The sequence below is a fragment of the Pteropus vampyrus genome, unplaced genomic scaffold (assembly GCF_000151845.1).
Source record: "Pteropus vampyrus isolate Shadow unplaced genomic scaffold, Pvam_2.0 Scaffold451, whole genome shotgun sequence".
Taxonomy (NCBI): domain Eukaryota; kingdom Metazoa; phylum Chordata; class Mammalia; order Chiroptera; family Pteropodidae; genus Pteropus; species Pteropus vampyrus.
In genome coordinates, this window is record NW_011889232.1 from 55,331 (window position 1) to 63,341 (window position 8,011).

Sequence of the window (8,011 nt, forward strand, 5' to 3'; positions counted from 1 at the left end):
TCAAAAAGAATTAACAGCTATTCTTTTCAACCTGTTTCAAAATATTGAAGAGGATGAAAGACTCCTAAGCTCATTTTATGAGGCCACGTATACCCTGATTCTCAAAACCAGACGAAGATATTACAAAAAAATTGTAGGCCTATATGCCCAATGAATCCATGTGAAAATCTTCAACAAAATAGTAGCAAACCAAATTCAGCAAGACATTAAATATGTCATGCACCATGATCGAGTGGGATCTATTCCTGCAATGCCAGATTGGTTCGATATCCACGAATCAATTAATGTAATATACTACATGAACCAATTGAAAGATAAAAATTGTATGATCATATCAATAAATGTAGAAAAAGCTTTTTTAAAAATCCAGCTTCCATTTATGATAAAACCTCTCAGCAAAGTGGGAATAGAGGGAACATACCTTAACATAATAAAGGTCATATATGTCAAACCTACAGCTGACATCATACTGAATGGGGAAAAGCTAAAAGCGTTTTTCTTAAGATCAGGAACAGACAAGGTTGTCTGCTTTCACCACTTTTATTCAACATCATATTGAAAGTTGTAGCTGTAGTGATCAGATAAGAAAAAGAAATAAAAGACATCCAAATTGGAAAGGGAGAATTAAAACTGTCATTATTTGCAAATGACATGATACTATATAGAGAGAACCCTAAAGACTCTACCGAAAACCTGTTCGAACTGATATATGAATTCAGTAATGTGGCAGCATACAAAATTAATACTCCGAAATCAGTAGCATTTTTATACATCAATAAAGAACTGTCAGAAAGAGAAATGAAGGAAATAATACTCTTTATAATTGCATCACAAACAATAAAATGCCTGGGAATAAATTTAACCAAGGAGGTAAAAGACTTGCACTCAGAAAGTTGTAAGTCATTAAGAAAAGAACTTGAAGAAGATGCAAATAAATGGAAACATATACCATGCTCATGAGTAGGAAGAATCAACATCGTTAAAATGTCCATACTACCCAAAACAATTTATAGATTCATCGCAATCCTTACCAAAATGCCAATGGCATTTTTCATAGTACTCGAACAAATTTGTATGAAACCATAAAAGACCCCAAATATCTATGGCCTTCTTAACAAAAAAGAATAAAGTTAGCGGTGTTACACTACTTCATATCAAACTATATTACAAGGCTATAATCATCAGAACAGCATGGTATGGTCGTAAGAACAGACATACAGATAAATGGAACAGAATAGAGAGGCCAGAAATAAATTCATGGCTATATGATCACTTAATCTAAACATTTTTTGTACAGCAAAAGAAACTATCAACAAAAATGAAAAGACAACCTACTGAATGTGAGAAGATATGGACCTATGATCCATCTGCTAAGGGTTGATATCTAAAATTTATAAAGTACTCACACAACTCAACACCAATACAACAAAGAATCCGATTAAAAAATAGGCAGAGGACCTGCACGGACATTTCTCCAAAGAGGACATACAGATGGTCAATAGAAATATGAAAGGATGCTCAGGTCACTAATCATCAGAGAGATGTAAATTAAAACCACAACGTGATATCACTTCACGCCTGTCATAATAGCTATCATCAATAAAAACTTGAAAACAAGTGCTGGTGAGGATGTGGAGAAAAGAGAACTCTCGTGCACTGTTGGTGGGACTGCGAAGTGGCACAGCTTCTATGGAAGACAGTTTGGAGTTTCCTCAAAAAATTAGAAATTGAACTACCTTATGAGCAGCAATTACACTTCTAGATATTTATCCAAAATGAGACAAAACGCTAATTTGAAATGATATATCCACCCCAATGTCCACTGCAGTGTTATTTACGATAGCCAAGGTATGGAAGCAACCTAAGTGCCCTTCGATAGATGATTGGATAAAGCAGAAGTGGTACATATATGCGATGGCACATGACTCAGCCATAAAAATGAAATCTTATCATTTGCAACAACATAGATGGACCTAGAGGGGATTATGTTAAGTGAAATAAATCAGCCAGAGAAAGACAAATACCATATGATTTCATTTATATGTTCAATCTAAAGAACAAAATAAATGAACAAACAAAACAGGTACAAATTTTAGATACAGAGAACAAATTGGTTATTGCCAGATGGGCGCGGGGTTGCGTGTTGAGTGATAAAGGTGAAGGGATTAAGAAGCACAAATTGGTAGTTACAAAAAAGTCACAGGGATGTGAAGTACAGCACGAAGAATGTAGTCAAAACTATTGTAATAACTATTAGTGTCAGATGGGTACTGGACTAATCGGGTGGATTATTTTGTAAATTATATAGATGTCTAACCACTATGTTGTACGCCTGAAACTTATATAAAATAATATCGAATATCTACTCTAATTAAAAAATGAAAATTAAAAAAATTCGAAAACACAATATGCTTTGGGGAAATTTCTTTATAAAATTGTTTCTATAACTACCTTGCTGAGGACTGTGTCCGTAGTCCAGATAGAGCAACAGAGATCAGTTTACCCTCCTGCCTAAAACAAACAACAATATGTTATATATGACAATAGTTTTCAAGACATGGACCAAAACGCAGTGAAGGATAGTTATCCCTGAGAGACAAACACACGAGCTCTGCGGCTGCCCGGCTTAGTGCCTGTAGAAGGTTCCAGGCCTCACCCCGGGAGGTCACGGGCATTTGTTCCCTAGGGCAGGTAGCAGCGTGAGTCCGGGTGGATTTTGGTATTGGCTGCTGTTTGGTATCGCCATTGCCGAAGGGGTGCTGTCCCTGGATTCCCTCTCATCCTCCCGTGTCTGGTGGAGTCACTAGAGGAAAAGCCTGCAGGTGCCTGGGAAGCTCTGTGTCTGCTTCCTGGGGAGTTTCGCACTCTCGTGCACGCTTGGCCTCCAGCAATTCATTAAACAGTTCTAGACAAGTCTTTTCAGCAGCTGGCATGGGCTCTGAGGATGCCTGCCCCAGGAATGCAATGCCGGATCTCCCCGTAGGCACCCATCTCTCCAGACTGTTCGCTCTGCATTCCCTGCTCTCTGACTCAAGGACAGCCATCCACTTGCATGTGGGAGCTCTCTCATCCTTCCTAAGATGGAACTTGTGCTCCATCCGATGCTGCATCCCTGGGCTGGAACACCGAGTCCATCAGGCGCACCTCAGCTAAAAACAGCAGGTACATGCACTTCCCTTCCCCCCACATCACTTACTTGCGGCCGACCGGGCAAACTGACTGCCTTGTGTGGCTTTCGCCCCAGACCTTTTGCACGCACGTTACCTGGATCATCTCAAATTCAAATTCATAGCCAGCCTCTAACCAGAGTTGTACCTTTCCTTCGGAAGCCCCTTTGTGGTCGGGAAGGTTATTTTTTTAAGCACTCGTGATGACCTGACGACAACCTTTCCTTGGTTTGCTTACTTGCACATCGAAAATAACAGAAAATCACTTGTCATTCACATAAATTTATGAACCACCTATGCTCTCTTAAGAAATACAGCCTCACGATTGTATATGCCAGTCAATTCCTCTCGGATTCCGGCACTAGTCCATTCAGGGTCAAGGAAAGGTCAGCTCTGTCAGAACGTCCTCCTTTCTGGTTTGCAAACGTTTGCTGACAGGTTTCCAGCCTTCCCAATGGGGAGATCGTCGGTTTCGAAGTCCAAGATATGTGCTCTGCCTCTTGCATCATGGAGGTCTGTTCGTTGATTTTATGTTCCAGTCCTCCCAGCAGGATTTACTGTCTGCCATGTGCTCGGCGCTGCCCTAGACTACAGGCATAAAGCGCTGGAAAGAAGACAAGGGTCTCCTGTTCATAGAATTTACAGACTATTACAAGGAAAAAAAAAAGTAAAGCATGTAATCAGAGTGCATAAAAGAAGAGTCTGCAGTCAAAGTGACACTCAAGTTGAATTCAGAAAGCTGTCATAGCTTGACAAAAAGGGAGATAAATGCAAATTAATGGAATCAGGCACGAGGAAATTAAATAAAAATTATTACAGGGCTTTTAGTATTTTTTAATTAAGTTGAAATATTATTCTTAGCTTTATTTTAATTATTGTGTAAGTACTTGTGAAGAGGGTTCTCAATCCCAGAGTAAAAACAATGAAATGACATCAAAATTTAATCACCACACAGATGTGTTGACACTTAGGTACAAAGGATCCATGAAAAATTACTTATTTTAAAATTTAGAAAATAAAATTGTTTGGCATTATAATAATTGAAGGAAGTTATATCTCCTACTTAGCAACTGCAAAGGTGACTATGTATAGATATATATGTAATATGTATATGTGTCTTCATTATGTATATGTTTATTTTATATATTCATATGTCTATATTCATTTTAAGTACACTTGTTTTCTGAGTACTTAACAATTATTTTCCTTTAAAGTCAGGAAGGCCTGCATCAAAATAATTACCATTTTTAATGCTTCTAAAAGTAAAAATATAAAGCAAAAGCAAATCACCTTTCGCTGTGGGAAAACTAAAGACGTATGGCCCAGATCTGCATCCTCCCTGATAGTGAAGGTGCCTCAGAGGGGCACATATCTGAAGAATCTTCCGCAGGAGCCACGGTGAGCACTGCATGGGGTGGGATCAAAGGGTGCTTAGAGACGCCCAGCCTCCACATTCTTTTTCAATAAATTTCCCGAAATACTAAGGATCAAATAAGAAACTACCTTAAGGACAAACACGTCTGAAAAGAACTTCTTAAAGTGTATTCCATACACTTTATGGTCTCAACTGATCACAGTACAAAAATTTCTTCTGCAAATAAAGATGACAGCAAGGCCGCCTGAATGAGCTACCCGCCACTCAGAGTGCTCTTGAGAAGAAAGACATAAGAGTGATTCTAACTTATCTTTGGGTAGGGGCTGCTATAAGCCATGCTTATTGCCAGACACCCAGTTGAACGGAGCCGCTGTTCATGCGAAGCAGGAACCAACAGTCATCAAGTACCAGGATTCTGGCTGCACTGGAGAAAAAAAAAAAGTCTGTGACAACACCGTTCTCTCTACAAACAGAAAGCCTTAAGGCCTTTAAAGAAATAGTAATAACGTTTATAAAAACTGTAAATACCGTTAACATAGATTCACATAAGAAATTTTGAAATATTTGACATGGACATTGTTCAACTCTGAGCCTAAAAAAAAATTCAGTAACCTAAAGAGAAAACATAAATCACTAGGAGGTAGTGAATGATGGCAGTTTGGTTCCTGAAAAAGGCAAGAAAAGGTTCTCAAATGCATCAAAAGTCTGTAATGTCTAAGTCAAGGAGAAAAATCTCAAGCCTGCCACACACACAATGGGTCCTTTTTAAAAAGTAGGTGATTTAGAAACGATTCCAAGTGTGAGTTTTTTGCCAGAACACTCCAGGTGATTCTACAACGTGGGCTCAGCGCCCCAGACGGAGATGCAGGGCTGTCAAGGCGCCGAGTTCTCCGCCGTGTTCCTCGGTGTTTACAACCCCGCTGGTTAGTACCGCTCCTCCGTAGGGCCTCTGCTACACGGCACCGCTATTTAAATCACACGTAAACGCTTTCCTGCGAAATAATAACCGCGTCCTGGATTCTGCTCTGCGCACTGTGTTTAAACGAGGGAGGAGAGGACGTGTCGTCCAATGGACTTTGCCCGGACAGAATGTGAAATGTGTTTTGAACCGAAGAATAATCTGCCTGGAGTAACAGAAAAATAAATCGAGTTGACAGAAGCTGAGAGATGAGCAATAGATTCTGTTACAAAGAGAATACACAATTTCCAAGTGTACACTTCTAAACTAGTGCCGTGCGTGCAGTTTTAGTATAAAAAAAGTTGTTAAATTTAGCCAGTCGTGTCAAATCCAGCGTTAGAGTCAGGGATTCATGAGATCGTGTTTTATATAGCACATCACAAAGACCCCTTCATAACACAAATAGCTATATTTTCAAAATATCTTATAAGTACAGTAAAAGTAGTCTTCCTTTTCTGTGTACAGTTTGTTCTGAGGAAGGAAGATAATTAGCACATACAGGACATCTGCTGAGGACCAGGGGCTGTGTGAAGCTTCACGTATGCTGTCCCTTGCTTCTCTCAGTAAGGAGCTCACATTCTCACCGAAGCTCAGGAAACAGGCACCACTGACTCGCTCTCTCATCGGTTACCTGGGAAGTCCTGTGTGCTGGGCACAGTGCTACCTTCTAAAGGTCCCATGGTGAAGAAATATCTTGTATGAACTGTCATTTCTTGCGAGGTTGTGGGTGAGTGAAAGACAGTGATGGGTTTGTATGTTAGGAAAATGTTCATAGGACATGCTACAAAATCAGACCTAAGGATTACCTAACCTGGTTTAGAAAATTCTCTCAGAGAAAATAATCTTAAGACCCCAAATGGTTAATTAACCTGGCCTAAGTCATATAGAAAGAAGTGTGGGGAAGAAACTCCATTCAAATGTGTCTGACTCCGTAACCTAGTTTCTTAACTGTAACTTGTAATATTTAGTTATGAATTTACGAATCAGTTGGCCATTCAAAGAGTTGGTATACCTTTGCTGCACAACTATCTGTGCAGAATCCTCGTGCAGAAGCATGGGCCTTAACCCCACGGGAAGTAATCTGCTTCAGTGGAGGCCCCTCCATCCCCTGCTAAAGGGGAACCTGGGAGAAACTCACAAGAAATCCAGACATGTGGAGAATTGACCAAGAGCCTCCAACGCCAGCCGGTCCCCTGCTCAGGCCGGGTCTGTCTACAGCGGTGGGAGGCGCCCTTCAGCTGCGCAGTGCAGAGGCAGCCACCGGCCGCCCGGCTCTGACGCTCGCCCTGCTGTTTGGGACCACGCACGACTCCTCTGACGCCACTCACCCACGGCCTCACCTGCCTACCCTGATTGTCAGTCCTCAGTTCCCTGTGATGGCAGGCGTAGCTTGTTCCCAGTCTGACTTCTATCGCTCGCCAACTCCACTGAGGAATCGTGGCTTCCACCCCGCCCCTTAGTGGTCCCTAGGTCCCCCGCCAATATCCGGGTGACCCCGCACAAGAGTCCAAGGGGAGCGAAGGCAGGCCTGCGTACCACGTTCCTGATGCTTAAATGTGATCTATATCTCTCAAGCTAATAAACCACATCTGCCAACCCAACTTCAGCGTGTAACACTTTCTTGCAGACCTACTGTGTGTTATCTGTCAATAGAGTTATAGTTGTCTGAGTTTGAAGATTATTTTTATTTTTTACTAAATAAGTCCCACCTGATGGAAGTAGTACCTGACCTTTTAGATGCAATTAGTAATTAAATACTAGAAGACTAGTTTAAAGTTACCCCAAACACAACAGCTGAATCCTACACAATGCCAGATGGGAAGAAACCCAAACAGCTGTAGCCAGAATGAGTACTCGAAGGCTCCACAGGAGCTACGCTGCTCCTCGGCAGGGGGCGTTTTTCAGCTTTAATCTACCCGGAATCTAGTTTTCTTACAAGAAAAGAAAATCGGAATTTCACCCCTGCAGGAAGGGGAGACAGACATCGGGAAGGCAGGGCGGGGAGGCCCACAGAGAAACGCTCCAGGCTCTGAGTGCCGCTCCAGGCACCCGACGAGCGCCAGGACTTTCAAACAGTAGAATTCGAGAGGAAGCAACCGGAAAAACCTTCGAGCAACCACGTGTGCAGAGGGGGAGAAACCTCTACAACCAGTGAGCAAAGCTGTTTTCACCAAGGAGAGACAATACTAGCCAGTGTGAAGAGGACACAAAAACCGCGGACCCTAAGGAAACCTACTGAACTTAGGACCCCGCCGAGGTCCCCGCACCCCTACAGGCAGGTTCCCAGAAGGAGACCTCACGTGCAGACAGGCCTAGTTCTACCGTAGTTATAAATTATATTTAACCATAAAGGAAACCGCATGTGGTTCCCAGTCCAATGTCAGCGTCCACGTGTAAGGCATTTTCGGTTTATTTTTTTTATTTACGACTTATGACTGAAAAAGAAATTCATTCCGGCTACAGCTGTTTGTGTTTCTTTCTGTCTGGACGGAAGTTAACCAAGTAACTTAT